This window comes from Protopterus annectens, chromosome 8.part0, assembly GCF_019279795.1.
Source record: "Protopterus annectens isolate FY-2018-M chromosome 8.part0, PAN1.0, whole genome shotgun sequence".
Lineage (NCBI taxonomy): Eukaryota > Metazoa > Chordata > Ceratodontiformes > Protopteridae > Protopterus > Protopterus annectens.
Window position 1 is genome coordinate 1,897,222,393 of NC_056741.1, and position 18,082 is coordinate 1,897,240,474.

The window sequence follows — 18,082 nt, forward strand, 5'->3', positions numbered from 1 at the left end:
GTTGCAAACCAGACCAAGGACAGAACTGACATGGTCAGACATGCTGCATCCATGTCAGACTACAAACCAGATATAAGTGGCATCCCACAAGGCTTGGTCCTGGGACCTCCCTCATTCTGTATATATGTCCCATAAGTACAGGCCAACATGGAAGGACTGTGACTGAACATGTATGCAGAGGAGTACAAACTGCCCACCATATCTGACCCCCAGCTGACACAAGCATCCCACAAAAGGGCCACATAGAAACAGACAGCTGGTGCCATAGCCATGTCAGCAAGCTAATTGCAGAAATGTGTATAGTCAACCACCATGGATATACAGTAAGTGCCCACCAATTACCACACAGGTGTTAACCCATTATGTACCTAACATGTAATGAGAGACCTGGGGACACAAGGTGATAGATATCCTGCATTGGACAAACATGTGGCTGTAGTGTTCACAGAAACATACCATATACCCACCTAATCATGAAGGTTGTCAGATCTAGATAAGGGGAGGTCACTGTGGCTCTGCAGTCATCCTTCATCAGCGTTACAATTGACTACAATAGCCCCTGTGGGATGTACCTCAGCAGACACCTCTATCAACTGTAAAGTCCGCAACAGTACCTCACCAGGAGTAGCAAAGAGCTTGAACAGATGCCATGTGTTGCCTGATTAAACAAACTGCAGCTCCACACACTGCCATACTGCCCACCCAGAGGCAAGCTGTGCCTGATGTATAAAGCCATGTCCAAGCTGGAATCAATGAACATGCTGCACCTTGTACAATCTGAATGGCAGTGAGCTATGCACATGAGAGACCTGAACCCCAGCACTGACATACATAGGACAAGCTGTACTGAATGATCCATAACACAGAAGCCACCCCCACTCCTGAGTAAACTCCCAGTACAGGTTAGCCAGAGAGTCACCCATTGACACTCCTCAAGAGGAATCATGATGAGTGGATGGGAGATGGTAGGTTTACCCTGGTTATCACTGTTATGTCACAGGTAGACGGAGGCACAGTATACTAACCATGACATATGTCATGGCAAACTCCAGTTACAATGTGTGTTGAAGGACAAACACACTCTCTGACTAGCATTAGAAATGGCCTAGGGCACATCACTAGTGTTTGCCAATGTCCACCTATGTTGTGGAATACACTACCAATGTTGGACAAGCCTGGTTTAGGTAGTCCATATCTGAACATAATGCAACATGGTCATATGTGCACAACTGGCCCCTACACAGTCTGTTGTGCTCACTATGAAGATTTAAAGCAGTGATAGGACTAAAGCCCAGGATACTGTCCACCACAGTGAAAGTACTGAACCAGTACACTATACGGTACTACAGTGTTAGGTCAGTATGAAAGGATGTTGACAACTGTATGCAAAGTATCCCATGCAATCCCTGCAGGCACAGTATAATCCCTGTTGTGTTCAGATACGAAGCAGTTGGCCAGTAAGTACACAACATGACACCCAATACACAACCATAAACGTGAGATATTGTTGAAGTTCACACTCACCCAAATATGTGGTGGACTGCAGAGTTCAACATATGGAAAGCTCACACTGGGCATGCTCGCACACTTTGATAAATGAGGCATATGTCAGACAACATGCCATGGAAAGGCTGAACTGGGCATGCTCACACACTTAGGCCATATCTCCGTTTAGCAGTTGGCCACACATACCTGGTATTTGTACGTGTCATTCCAGGAACCAACCACATCACAGCAATCTGCCCATTGCACACAATAAATGACTACAGAGACATAAGTGATATAGTGGATCCCCCTCATATTCAAACATCTTCCACAGATACACAAGTTGTTCATAGAAACAGGGAATGCTATGGCAATAAGACCTGCAAACAGTCTATCAGCAACAAATATTGTGCATCTGACAATTAAACATATGGGTGTAGAGGTCAATACTAGGCTGTTTGCCCTAGGGAATGACAGCTTAGCCAGAGTGTGCCTGGCATCTGCATCCCCAGTACAGTAGGCTACTGTGCCACTGTAAAGTAGGTCACATAAGGCATCGTGTGAGGCTAGTGTGCTGTGCCTCTGTCAAGCAGGGACACAGTGGAGATCCCAGGGTTTGAATGTACTAAGCCACATCCATGTTGTTGGTGTGTGCTGGAAGAGGGTTGCTGAGGACCTCTAACAGTAAGTGGGTATCAATAACAGACTGAGGGGAGCCCTATCTGCATTGTCTGGACAATTTCACTGTCAACACTGTGTTGTGATGATTATGTGGGATTGAAGTGTCGTGCCGGTACTGTTCAGAGATGTCCTCCCTCTGTGGGCTACAGCTCTGCAATGTATTAGCTCACTCTGTCTGTTGGACAGCTCATATATGGCTGGTGTACACCTGACAGGTGTCCTGTTGTGGAGCAGTCATGGGTATATGTGGGATAGCATGATCAATGCAAACCTTACACATGCTCATAGAATGCAGTTGTCAAGGATTATGCAGAGTGGCCAGTATAGTCCCCCAACATGGGTCCTTTGAAGTCTTCCACCCCAGTCTTCACAAGTGTAGAGTCTGCTTGTGCTAAATACAGTTTGTTTGCAGTGACAACCTTGTCTGGGGGTGGGGATGGGATATGGATGTCCAGGGAAAGGTGGGTTTGGTCAGATATCAACAATGGTGGTCTACCTCTGGTGTGGAACAGTGAGTACCCATGTTGCAGATGGACAGGTGCAATATGTATTCCCCCATGTGGCTGTGGTGAGTGGTTCTGCCATAGCACATGGACCCACAAATTGTAGTGGCTGTAGGGTAATGTTGTAGAGGCCTGAGTAGTTCCCACACACAATATGCCTGTACCTGATGTTAACAACTGGAATGGTGTATGCGAACACCAGCATATCCCGGCACTGTTCCCAGGGAAGCAAAGTGTGTGTTCTGGATGTGGGAGGGGTGTTCTGGAGTGGTTCTGTTGTGTGTTACAGGTCCTGTGGTCACAAAGCATGGTATAGAACATAACCTGCCAGTGCGATGTGCATATCTGACCCTGAAGTAGGTGGCTGCAAATGCATATATATGCTATCCCCCACCTGACAGGTAGTACTAGATGTACATACCTCTGTAAAAATAAAGATGTCAGCACCCTATAAATACTGCAGGTGCAGAACAGATACCCAGTAATTCGGATAGCGCGCTCTGCTAATGCGTCTCCCTCAAGTGTCATAATATAGTTAGGTAGGAGTTTGAACCATGCAAATGCTCAGTGTGTGTGTGGGTGAGCGGGGTGGTTGTGTGTGCAAGTCTGTGTGAGGGAAATGTCCCTTTTGGCAACTGGGAAAACACTCTACAGGATGCACATTCCCCTTTCTAAACACTGATGATGTCAGCACCCTATAAGTACAGCAGGAGAAGGGAAACCTCCCAGTAATGTGAATAGCGCGCTCTGCTAATGCATCCGTCTCGAGTGCTATAACATAGTTAGGTAGGGATTTGAATCCTGCAAATGCCCAGTGTGTGTGGAGGGGGGTTAGTGTGTGTGCAAGTCTGTGTGAGGAAAATGTCCCTTTTGGCAACTGGGAAAACACTCTACAGGATGCACATTCCCCTTTCTAAACACTGATGATGTCAGCACCCTATAAGTCCAGCAGGAGAAGGCAAACCTCCTAGTAATGCGAATAGCGCGCTCTGCTAATGCGTTTCTCTCAAGTGTCATAACATAGCTAGGTAGGGGTTTGAATCCTGCAAATGGCAAGTGTGTGGATAAGGGGAGTGTGTGTGCTGGCAAGTCTGTATGAAGGATATGTGCTTTTTGGCAATCAGGAGAACACACTACATGATGCACATTACCCTTTCCAAACACTGATGATGTCAGCACCCTATAAGTACAGCTGGAGAAGGGAAACCTCCCAGTAATCTGAATAGCGCACTCTGCTAATGCGTCTCTCTCAAGTGCTGTAACATAGTTAGGTAGGGGTTTGAATCCTGCAAATGGCAAGTGTGTGTGTTTGGATGAGGGGAATTTGTGTGTGGGCAATTCTGTACGAAAGACATGCGCTTTTTGGCAATCAGGAGAACACACTACATGATGCACATTACCCTTTCCAAACACTGATGATGTCAGCACCCTATAAGTACAGCTGGAGAAGGGAAACCTCCCAGTAATCCGAATAGCACACTCTGCTAATGCGTCTCTCTCAAGTGTCATAACATAGTTAGATAGGGGTTTGAATCCTGCAAACAGCAAATGTGTGTGTGGATTAGGGGAGTTTGTGTGTGTGCAATTCTGTATGAAAGACATGTGTTTTTTGGCAATCAGGAGAACACACTACATGATGCACATTACCCTTTCCAAACACTGATGATGTCAGCACCCTATAAGTACAGCCGGAGAAGAGGAACCTCCTAGTAATCTGAATAGTGCACTTTGCTAATGTGTCTCTCTCACGTGTCATGACATAGGTAGGAGTATGAATCCTGCAAATGGCAAGTGTGTGTGTGGGGGGGTTGTAGGGTGCGTGTAATTGCAAGTGTGAGAAAACAGTTCCTTTTGACAACTACTACAATACACCAGATGCTGCATATTCCCCCAGTAAACACAGGTGATGTCACCACACTATCAGTACAGCCAAACAGGGCTAATTGCCCAGTAATGCCAATAGTGCGCTCCGCTACTGGGTCTATTACCACTGTCAGAGCACAGATAGGTATGTTTTGGAAACCAACAACTGTCACATGTGGTTGTGTCACGCAATATGACCATGTGTGGGTTGTTGTTCATAACAATGCATGACATTGCTTAAACCAGCAATGGCAATGCACACATGATGTGTGTGTGTGACACATACACATATATACCTGTGACCTTCAGTAGTTACCATGTCTGACACGTGCCTCAAGTGGATAAATGGTATTTGCAATGCATAACATTATGACTGTGTCTTACTGTGCAGGGGCCGCATGCGGTATGTGTATATACAGTGTGAGTTGTATATGGTATAATCCTAACAGCAGGGGATACACATCTGGTCTGGGCCATATAGTCTACATGTAGTCGATGAACAGGTGCTGCATGTTCCCACCTGTTGTGGGAGTGGTAACATGTTGTTCCACTGCAATTCAGTGACTACATGCTGGGAACCTTTCAGCTAGTGTGTTGTAGCTACAGTAATGCTCACACACAATGTTTGGCTGGATGCAGTCCAGCCATATAAAGACATATCTAGAGACTGTCATATTGCCAGTGTTGTTAGAGAGGACAGGTGGGTTTCCTGTGTATGGGAGGGTTGTGTGTGCCAGGCTATGAACCAGAAGGCAGTCCAACACACTGTTAGCTGCTCATGGATAGGCCCTGATGCTTTGTGCTGTGCCAACAACGTGGAGGTGTGTGTATCTGTGGTGCCTTGAGATACCACCCCCCTGTCCATGTGTGTTACATGCGTAGGGGACGACAGGCATGGTATGAGGTATAACCTGGCAGTGATGGGTTGCACCTGTGAGCCGTGAATCAGGAATCTGTTACTGCACAGATATTGCAGTTTACCATGCTGAGGACAGTGTCCAGTGCATGCATCTTGCGGTGTACACTGCTGGTGTTGTGTAGCATTACTGTTAGTGTCCTATCCCGTGTGATACCCGCGGAGGTGGCTATGTAATCCATGTCCTGCAGCAAAAGGCACTATGTGTGTATCAAGGGGCTTCGCCAATATACAATGGCCCACGGGTGTCACGTGCAAGCTGCCCCTTGCAAATCATTGTGGCTTCCCTAGCATGTAAGCACACATTGACAGCCATTGGATACCCTATGAATGACATTGGAGATTGAGCAGAATGTAGACATAGAACACCCTTCCTACATATTGTGGTAGCATACCTGGTGAGGGTATGATGGCAACCAAGTTCAGGCTCATACTGGCCTGTGCCACATGCTGAGAGAGCCCTTCTATGTTCCCTATCATGTAGTCCAGGGAGGTACATCTCAGGTCATCCATAGTGGCATGGACAATGACTGAGTCATATGTGTCCATGCCTCTGACTGACCTGTATGCATGTGTTTTGTGGTGGACCATAGTGCCCCACGGGCATATCACTGTGACCTTCACCATGTACAGCCTGTTGAGTGGGACCCCACTGCAGCGGCTAAGAGAGGTACCTGACACATCTGTAGCAGGTGTGTTGTGTAGCCCTACAGGCTGTGAGTGTGTGGCACATGGGATGTGTGTGCCATGTTTGGCATGTGCTCGGTTCCAACTTAACGTATGCCTGTGTGCCAGCTGCGGAGGTGTGTGATGCTCAGGCAGGATGCTATTCTGAGTCTCCAAGTATGCCCCAGTGTGTTCGGATTGCTGTCAGTGCGGGTCTATGTCAGACTGGTATTGTAGTCACTGTAGTATGTCATGCCACCTGACAGGGTATGGCAGTACTGGGTTCAGAGTGCTCAGTCCCCAGATTGGCTATGTGGTGGCATCTCACACATGTGTTGTACTTTCCTGGCCAGGGGAGAGGGTTGACTGCATACATGTGGCAGCTGTGACATTGCCACATGACTCACATAAACTACAACTGGACCATAGAGGTGATTCACAGGTTACCTTTGCACATGCTACCATAGTAGTGTGATTGCCATGGTGATTACCAACACATAGGGCCAATGGGGAACAACATACTGAAGGTGAGTATGTGTAGGTGTACTGCTACTGATTTCATAGCACTGGCATATATGACTGCACACGTGGGTAAATGCCAGGTAAGCCATATGCAATGTGTCACAGGCAACGTACATGTGAACAGGACAGACAGTGACGTTCTGTCAGGTGGAAAATTGACATACGTATAGTATGCCATGCAGATGTCACTAGGAATCCACAGAAGCTCTGTAAATCCGCATTGCAGGTGGAATCAGTGTTCCAGGGAACCACAAGCAAACATGCATGCAAACAAAGCTACAGTAAACAGGGCTGGAAGTAGTCCATTGTACAACAAAGAAGGGGTAACACTTCCAGTAAGTAACAGTGCAAATATGCAGGCACTATCAATATGTACCCAGGAATGCACAGCTCAGATGTCCATGGTAGAACTGATATTATGTCATATTTAATTGTAATTTGAATTAAATTGGTACTGCACACATATCAACATGCGCAAACATCCACACTGCATAGTCGTTGTGGGCAACATGCCACCATTAGTGTACATGTCCATCATTGCGTATCACTACTTGCATTAGCTTCTCCCCTGTGCTACCTATGTATGTGGCTATCTGTTGACATCCTTACCACCAGTATGCAATAATGTGCAGCTGTTACACTATGGTACTTACTATGGGTGTAGATAACAATTCAGGACAGTCATACAGTTACTGCATCAGGCATGCTGGGATATACACACAATCATATCAGCACACTGTACTGTTACCAACATGATACTAGTAATACACTTCTATGTAATCACCCTGTGCATCAGCAACATGTTTACCTGTTCCTGCACTGATGTTGGAGATTGCAGGAGGTGGCACAGTTTCATCATATGCACAGGGTGTGAATTAGGTATGCCTGAGTGCCACTGATACCACCAGTTGACATGAATGTGTATGTGTGTTGGTGAGGGACAGCAGTACAGGGTGGGGCACTGTTGGTGCAGTGTGTACATGTATGTGGTAGCCCTAGGTGTTAACATTTCGCATGTGTGTATGCATGCACACAGTTCCACCTCATGGCTGCCATATACTGGAGTTTGTGGACAGCCACAGACTGCACCTGGCAGGTCATACAGATCAGTGTCTGTGGGGCACGGACACAGTACCTGTGCCTGGCAGGGGTGCTACGGACCGTATCCGGTACTAAGCCAGACTGGGTACTGTCATCAGAAGCGGGAGTTTGTTGACTGGACACAGGTCCCTGTTGGGACTGTCCAGAGCCACGTGCACGTGGTCTCCTGGGGAGGTCTGATGACAACACAGACCCAGAATTGCTGGGGCTGCTGCTGGCACTATGGGGGCGTCCGCGGGCCTGTTGTCATCCGCGCCGACTGCCAGCTGCTGCTGTTGCTGGCATACGGCCACGTCGATGCCGCAACCGTCCACCATTGCCCTGGCTCATGGATATGTGGTTGTGGAACTGCTGTAATATGTCCCCACAACGTCTGTCTATGACATCGGTGAAATTACGGATAGCATCCGCAATGTCACGCATACTGTCAATCATGGATGTGCGACATGCTCTCAGCTCCCTCAGACCCTGTCTGGTGTATCTTTCCATACGTGACTGTGCCTGCATGACAGCCCAAAACATAGCTGAGGTTGACAGACCTCTTTGGGCACGTCTGCCAGAGGCAGTACGCCCACGGATGCTCCCACGAGAACCCATGGGCAACTGTCTGTGTGGTACCATCTCAGGACCCTGCCCATGGCTGCTGTGTGGGGAAGCATGTGCCACAGATACCACATTGCCCTGGTCAATGCCCACTGTATCCTGTCCATCACCTAGGGACAATGGTGACATAGGATGTACTGGCAGGATGACTGTGCGCAATTATGGGGTTGACAGCTGTGTACTGTCAATTGGCTGACCAATGATGGACCCTGACACACCTTCCTGTGCCATTACACAGATATCATCATTATCAGTACCTGTGGCACCAGATTCAGATTCCCTGCTGCAGGACACCAGAGCAGCACCAGAACCTGTGGGAGGAAGACAGGAAACACAGTTTACAATGTCTACACAATGTTACCAGTGATGCACTAATACACACATGCACACGTGGACACATGCACACATGCACACGTGGACACAGGCACACATGCACACATGCACACATGCACATGTGAACACAGGCACACATGCACACATGCACACGTGGACACATGGACACGTGCACACATGGACACATGCACACATGCACACATGCACACATGCACACGTGGACACAGGCACACATGCACACATGCACACATGGACACGTGGACACGTGCACACATGGACACATGCACACATGCACACATGCACACGTAGACACAGGCACACATGCACACATGCACACGTGGACACAGGCACACATGCACACATGCACACAGGCACACGTGGACACAGGCACACATGCACACATGCACACGCACACATGCACACGTGGACACACGCACACATGCACACATGCACACCCCGCAGTATACACACAGAGAACTACTGAGTTACACTATTATTACTAGCACTATCAGGACTATTATAGGTATTGTTAAAACACACTCACCAGCATGGATGGGCTGCCTTACTGTAACACCGGAGGGACCTGCAGAAATGAGGGGATTAATGTCAGTGGGCACAACTGTGCCATTGATACTGCGTATGATACAGTTCAGTAGTACACCAGTTGCCTTTCACATGTCAGCTGCTGATATTGGCAATATCACACCTGCACAATTACATACTATGTTGACAGCTACATACCAAGGACACACCTTACACATGCATAAACTAACAGTGTACAGAACAGTCAAGTGTACATATGGCATATTACCTGCATGCTCCATGTCGTATTGCTGTGTGGATCCAGCCTCCATCATAATGCAGGTGTGTTGCTGTTGATGTTCCTGGGCTGGAGCCACAACACTTAGGAGTAGCCCCTTCAGTCTGGTGGGGGGGGGGGATGTGTGGCCACCCCACCTCCTGTGGCGACCTGTTGCCTGTGGATATCCGACGCACGCTGACGGACATTTCTGATTAAATCACTGCAGTGATGTTGTACCTGCTCATATGTCCTATTATGCGCACCAATGTCATTTACCCTACGGACAAGGTCTTGCCACAGTGCAGCCCTCTCCTGCTGATTCTGGCTGGTGCGGGAAAACAGTATGTCATAATCCCGCACCAGGCTCTGGTGTATCTCTTCATCTTCTGCAGCAGAGTAGGCAGGATTTTGCTGATGCACCATGTCCCTGAAAGAGAACACAAACAGGATATCAGCAAACTATGTCAGCAATATATGGCACACATACTATAAATGATACTCAACTGTAGCGATATACTACTACTCCCATATGTAGCACGTGTGTGTCTCTTGGTGGATACACATGTACATGGCCAGATATCAGTGCTCAGCCAACACCTGTGCAACAATACCTGCCACATTCCATACAAGATAGTACCAAGCCCCATCGGTCAGCACACTGAGACAGGTCCAATGCACAACCTCACTCTGGGGGTTCATACCAAGGTACTGTATGTGGAACGCCATCCACTAGTGTGATCTGGACACAAATTAATCGGCCTGGATATACATATCCCACCACCACCACCAGCACAGCAGGCTACTTTGATATATATGTGAATAGACAGATTTTCACTTGTTAGGACTGACATGGTATCCATGCAGCCCACTGGGCCAGTGGAAGCCACAACCCACAATGCTGACCCCATTTGCGAATGCTTCCCACGGACATCCCAAAGAATGCATGGAACATGCACACACATTTCTAACCCAGACCCTATGCACAAAGGTTAAGCACCCTGTCTGGTGGACCCCAGCCAAAGGCAAATTGTATAATGATAGAAGGAGGCTACTGCAGGACAGAGCAGATTCACATAAAGGGAAGGCATCTGTGGTCGGCACTGGTAATAAGCTAAGGTCTCTCATAACAACATCCACGGCCAACTCTGAGAGGGAAATGGCCACGGACACTATAGATAACCACAAGGCCTTCTTCAGTCTTGTTAGACATATGGACCAAAAGCCTCAGATATGCTCTGAGTTACTACACACCTACTTAACATTCACTGAACCCACAGATATTGGCAACATTCTGGCAGACAGGTTCAGTGCAAATATCCCCCCTCCCTCTCCCCTACACTTAGAAATACTTATCATAGCTGAATGTAACCTCCCTATCATCTCAGATGTCCAGGTGAGGGCCGCCCTCAGCAAAGCAGAACACACAGCATCAATGTGACCTGATGGTATCCCTGGATGTGTGCTACGTGAACTCCAAGAGGAGATACAACCGCATATAAAACTGATATTTAACCTTGGCCTTACTACGGGATATGTACCTGAACACTGGCATACAGCAACAGTGGTCCCACTCCACTAACGAGGCACCTCTACTGACCCTGGAAACTACCGCCCCATATGCTTAACCAGCCTGGTCTGCAAAGCTATGGAATGATTCATTATGGGATGCATATACAGTGATATTGGGTACCTGCAGACAACTGATCCCACCCAGTTTGCCTTTGTGATGGGCTGATCCTGCCTTTTGAACCTAGTTGACCTTTTCAAAACAGTCACTACAGCCATTGATGAGGGCAAAGCAGTTCATACAGCCTACCTGGACTAGCCTAAGGCCTTCAACACAGTACTCCACTCAGGCATCATAGACAAGCTCATCAGCATACATGTTACTACATATGTCACATGATGGGTTGCACACTGGTTGAACTACAGAATCCATAATATCAATATTGCGGGAGCCATGTCAGACTCAAAGCCAGTCACATGTGGTATCCCACAGGGCTCTGTCCTAGGACCCCTCTTGTTTGGCATTTACTTCTCAGATGTGAAAGCAAACGTGCGGGTTGTGGATGACAAAGTTCCCAGATGACTGCGAACTAAGCGCCATAGTCATTACACCAGCTGACACACACATCCTACAGACAGGCCTCACTGAAACGGACAACTGGTGCCAGAATCATGGCCTAACACTGAATGACATGTAATGTATAGTCATCCACTTTGGGTGAAACTACGTGCACACAACTTATCACATAGACATACATATAGATACAGACCAATAACACATATGGAGGGTTCACAGTATGTAGACTATTAACTTGTTACTTTACATTACCTGTGTTTGTCACAGCTGGTTGTGTTACCGTTACTATAGCTTCCTGTTGCTGCTAGCCCAGCTTGATACTGACACTGATGACAGCTTCAGCTTAGTTTGTCTTACATGTGTTTTTGTTTGTGTTCTTATTTTCTTTTTTTCTTTCTTTTTTCTTTCTCTCTCTCTCTCTCTGCCTCCAGACGGTGCAATGAAAGTATTGCATGTGTGGAGTGGGAGTACAGGATGCTTTTGTAGGTATCTGCATAAGTCCATATGATGGCCTCTGCACCAATTGTAAGCCAGCATTTGCTAATTGCATGCAGCCAGTTGTGTACTGATTGCAGTTCTCACTGTGATTTCAGGACAGTGCTATAAAAGGGTATGTGAGATAGGTGTTGCCCTTTCAGATTGTAAGGGCGGGGACCATGCTGGTATGCTGTGGACACTGTTCTGTGAGTGTAAAGGTTAGCATCTCTCTCATGAAGGCTGTGTTGTAGATTCACATTTCTCCATTCATCTCTCCTGTTTCCTGTACTAAGTGTGTATGTACACTGACACCTACAACTATATATATATATATATATATATATATATATATATATATATATACATTTATATATGTATAATAACTGACATTATTACCTACTAGCTACCAACTAGCATGGCTGTTTCTGTTCACACACTACTATTATAGAAATCCACTAGATTTGACAGTAAATATACATGACATGCTTTGTGTACTACACATCCTATATTCCCTTTACATTCATTCCTACTATTACATGATATATTTATTGTAGCACAATGCTCTTGTATAACAGTCATGGCTTAGTGGTAAGTCATGCAGACTACTGTTTCCAAGGTCCTGGGTTCGGGACTGACAGTGGGATTTTATTTTGCTTTTGAACTGACTACAGGACCTGTCAATCAGAGTGACTGAGCCACTTTTAAGCAGTTGTAACCGGGTTAGCACTGGTTTGCGCGGAGCTCCCACATGCGCACTGGCATTCAGCTCTGCGCACACCCGCTTACAACTGCTTAAAAGTGCTTACTCTTGCGCACACCCGCACTATTTTCTTTGAAAGAAATGAAAATGGGGAGACAGGAAAGTGGTGAAAAAGGGGTCACAAAGAGGGTAAGACAGTAGGGAAACAAGCTTGGGTTTTGCAGGAGGGATGTAGGTAAGGCCCATAGCTGCCCATTTCTTCATCAGCAACAGCTGTGCATATGTTTGTAATTTGGTGTGACATTTGAAACCTTCCACCCCTGAGAGAGGTGTCAGGACAACAATAATACTTGTTGTACAGCCAATTGTAATTGATAGTTTCCATGTCCAGCAGACATGTGTGTGGAATGGGCAGCTATGTATGGGGTGTAATTTTTTTGTGGGTACAGAGTGCCCTTTTTTTTTTTTTTTTTCAGGTGAGAGTGGTATGTCAGGTAAAGGAAGTCGGTATAGCTGGGGAGGTAGGTTGGGTAGGTCAACAGACAAGACAAACAAGACGCATACAGGGGCGGTGTATGACACATGTGGGGGGGTTACACAATTGACAGGGATGGATGTTTGGATATCCAGAGCCCATGAGCCCACAGATGGCAACAGTGGAACTGATATCCCCACCCATGGGTAGTTGCCACTGTTCCTTCACTGCCCAGGATGGGGCTGTGCTGGGGGCTGTGTAGGCCGGGCAACAGGCATGCCCATAAGTTGTGCCACCTGTGCCTCAAGCTGGCGTAGGGGCCCAAGAACAGATTCCCAGATCTCCCTATGCACCACAGTCTGGATGCTACGGAGGGTGAGTGGTGGTTCTCCTCCGGCCACACTTGCAGAGGGGGGACGGGCCCCATCCCCTGCAGCGCTTCCACCCGCAGGTGGCACAGGGCCACTGGAGGAGGGTCCAGACTGGGCACTAGTGCCAGGTGCACTCGCCAGCTGAGGTGGGAGAGGTGGGTCCGCTGGAACCCGCCTTTCCTGTCGTCCTATGTTTTGCATTATGTCATGACAGTTTGGGTTAGTAACATACAATACCATTCGCAATTAGTTGTAACAACATGCATTAGTATTCCCATTAACCAAACACCCAGACATTCACACCATTGAAAAGCGAGCATAACACATGCATAATTTGAACAGCAATACACAGTCCAACAACATGCAGGGTTGATTGATGGCAACAGGCCATCAGGTTTGGATGTATGAACAGGGCAGATGCATCAACGTACATGCAAATATGTATGACCCAACAGGACAAATGTCCAGGGGTGTTAATTGTGATTGCACATACCAATTTCACGTGGAATGGATTATATGTGGTTATAGGGTAGGGTGAAGAAAATATAATTAACACCTTCAAATACCAATACATATGCTGTACATTTCTAATAGCTGCAGATATATACACACTACTGTTCTACCTACAGTTTCCTATGTGATAACTACTTCAAGTTATTCAGGGGTTATTACTACTTTATTGGTGGATTCATAACTCTTTCTCACACTCTCTCACTTGTTTTAATTTTACAATTCAGGATGGTACTTACTTCTAGGCTTTATTGACATGTTTTACCTGTAGTTATTACAATCCTTTCCAACAGTCTCACTTCTGTCATGTTTCAGTATTTCAACAGGGATATATTTCACACATGTGATTTGCTCATCTTCTGCAGCTGTACTTTTCAGCCTGCTGCAGGTTGTGTACTTTTATATTACAGGTGGGGCATCTTTATTTCAGGCTTTATTTCAGACATTTTCATTTTTCTGTTTGGATTACACACTGCAACACACTTTTGTAATCAAGCAATACTTGCAAACACTCTTACACTGTTACTTGCACATTTTATTACTTAGTGACTACACTGCACTCTTTTGCTAACTGTCATACTTTTATATTTCTTTACAGTTACTGGGAGAGGATTACTGACCTGCCTGGTGGCGCAACCGCACCAGCCTATCACCATAGGCTCTGCGGTTCACAGAACGGACACCTGCAGCTGTAATATAAATGAAGTAATATTGGAATACACATCTCCATAATATCAGCTAGTTTAATTTCTTACATACATAATTAAATGTAACTTACTCAGTAGTAGGGCGTTGGGCATTTGCCGGGCCTCCTGGATCCAAAGGTTCAATTGGTCTTGCTTACGTCTCTTCAGGTCTGCATGGTGGTGACGGACCTGCTCACCAGTCCTTGGAATCTCTGTGGTACTGGTGAGATCATGAGCCAACCGGTCCCACGCCTCAGCCCTATATGCTCCCCACAGGACCTGGCCCTGCATGAGTTGGGCCTCATGATTGTGGACAAGGAGCCAGACCATATACCTGGACTCCTCAATGCCCCACTTCTGTGCTCGAAAGCAACTACCCTCACCTACTCCTGACATTCTGGCTGCAAGTTAGTTCTACAATCGGTTATGCTGTGTATTCCCGCCTATGGGGCTTATATATGCCGTTTTTCCCGCACTTATCTGTGATTGGCCATTTTGGAATTGTATCAGCTTCACAAAACCTGCTTTGTCATGCTCCACTTTCTATTCATTCCTATATATTTGCTATTACTGCATTTCTAAGTACAGCTGTCATGGCTTAGTGGTTCAGTACCTTGACTATGGTGCATGGTATCCTGGGTTCGAACCTGGCCACTGTTTTTTATATTTTATGACTGTCTAGACAGGCTAGGGAGTGTGTCTGTGTAAAGGCAGTTTTGTTACAGTTTGCCCAATGTTGCCCATTGGTTAGCTTGTTGGTGCGGTGCGCAGCTCCGCGCAAACGGGTTATGCTGGTTTACACCTCATTTGGCTGTCAGCACGCATATTACACTCAGCTCAGCTACGAGCACACAGTTCCAGCATGTTAAAACACGGCTTCCCTACGGGCACTCATTTTGCACCTGTTAAACCACTGCTCACCTACAGGCAGATGCACTCAACTTGTTAAACTATAGCTCAGCTATGGGCACATCTGGCATATGTTATTATTTTGTTATCTCACATTTCTTCACTATAACTGGCCTATTTCATTACATTTTACATAAAATATAATTTTATATGTGTACATATGTGTCAGGGACTTGTTTCGTGCTTATTTCACTAAAAATAAAAATTGATGTTGTGGGGGCTCGAACCATGACTGCCTGCTCTTCAGCCGACATCTCTACTGCTACGCTATTGCTTTTTGGCTTACTTTGCATAGTTAGCTCTTATATGCTTTTCCACTTACTGCTAACTGTGGCTGAGCTACGGGCACGCCCACGCAAACAAGCGCACTCACGGGCAAACATCTTTACAGTTTAAAAAAATATAACACATGTTCATTTATATGATTTTATGTTCATAGTCTGTGGGGGCATGTGTTGTGTTGTGTTTATTCACATTTCCATGTACTCTGTCGTGGGGGTTTACTTTGGGCACTTTTACTCTTCTGGGGGCGTGTCCGCTTGCAGGGCTCGGCCTACGGACACTCCTCCTACTGTCTTCCACGGACCGTGTTAGCCTTAGGTGTGATTCAGCATGCCCTCATGCATATGCATGACATGCTGACATCACACCGTTTAACTGCAGCCTCCGTGTAAGCCTTGTAACTCTTACACAGAGGCTTCGTGAATCCTGTCCATTATAGTAACAACAACCACAACAACAATAATAAAAAGCTATAATACAAAAAACAAGAAACAAATAGACTTTTTTTTTTGTTTTACAGTTAAGGAACAGAAAGGAAAGCCTCTAATTTAAACGGCTATCCTAATGGGGGGAGAACTCTCTAAGTTAAATGAGTTCAAGGGAAACAGAAGGCCTGCGAGTTATGGAGCAATGGCCAACAAATACACAAGAAAGCGATAAGGGATAAAGGAATATATCTATTACAAAAAAATGACCAATACTTGACAAAATTTCAAGAATAAACAACAATATATTAATAGACAAAAACTATACTAAGCCTGAGCCAGTAACAAAGCAACCTCGCAGCTGAAGTGGCAAATGAGTAGTTGACGCTGGGCATGCTGGGATTAGGGGTAGCCTCGAGCCAGTAATCAGCTCTCGCGCTATAGAAGATGGCCGAGTCAGAGCTGAGGATCGGCTCCGAACCGAAACAGCAAGAACGAAGGCGAGATGGACAACTTAACATCTGTTGTTCTGTACTTATTTCACTCCAAATAGGTTTTACTTTAAAATATGCTTTATGTCCATTTTATAAGATAGCAGGTCACTGATTACATGTTTTGCGTTAGAGAGATTTCCCTGTGTGAAAATGTAATAGTTAAAAAGATGAAGAATACAATTAGAATAATGAGCTTACCTCTTAATAAAAAAGGTCTGCAGTGTGGCAGTTCCATTCATAAATGCTAAAGTAATAATATATTACCTATAAAGGATCATATCAACAAGAATCATATACCCAGGAAAAAAACATCATATGTTTAGCAAAATTAGATAAATCATAAATTATTAAGAAATAAATACATATGTATGCGTGCATGCATGTGAGTTATTTTTATTCTTTTAAAGTGTGCAGTGAGAAATTTTGAGACCAAAAACTTTTGAGTTTTAATACACTACTGCACACTAAAGTTGCATTAAATCATTAAACGCACACAAACATACACACGTACATAGGATCATAGGAGGTTACTAGGCTAATAGCCCTGGTGACCTTACAAGCCTAGCCAAGAGTTTATCCCCAAAAAAGAAACCTCAGTCAGCACCTGTCACCCCTGTCAATGAGGGATAAAGGTGAAACCCCTGGGACAAATTTATGGTTTCCCATCCACTCATCAAGACTGTGTTTGAAGGGCCAGTGAGGTACGATGTTTGACATGTATGGGAAGTCTATTCCAGAGGCAGGGCAGCCTCTGGGAGACAAACCTGTCTCTCCAACAGGTTTTGTTGATATTGCATATTAGATTTAGGCATACCGAGCAGGTAATGCTTGAGGAGTTAGACTTACAGATATGGAGCATCTCTAGTAGGGCAGGTTCCGATATTGCCTTGTAGGCGAGACACAGATCACTGCTGAGCAATCTGTATGATGCCAAGTAAAGTGATAATGATTTAAGCCTGTCCACATAGGATAGGTGTTGGAGGCCAAGGATTCTCTTTGTGAGGTATTTCTGTGGCCTTTCCAGTTGGTGCAGGTGTTTGGAGAGGTACATACCAAATGGGGAATTATACTCAATCATAGGTCTAATAAGGGAGGAGTACATTGCGGTAATAACCACCTTTTTTCTGGACACAGTTCCTTTACTTATAAGATGAACCAAGTAAAAGGCTTTTCTGATGACAGCTGCCACATGATG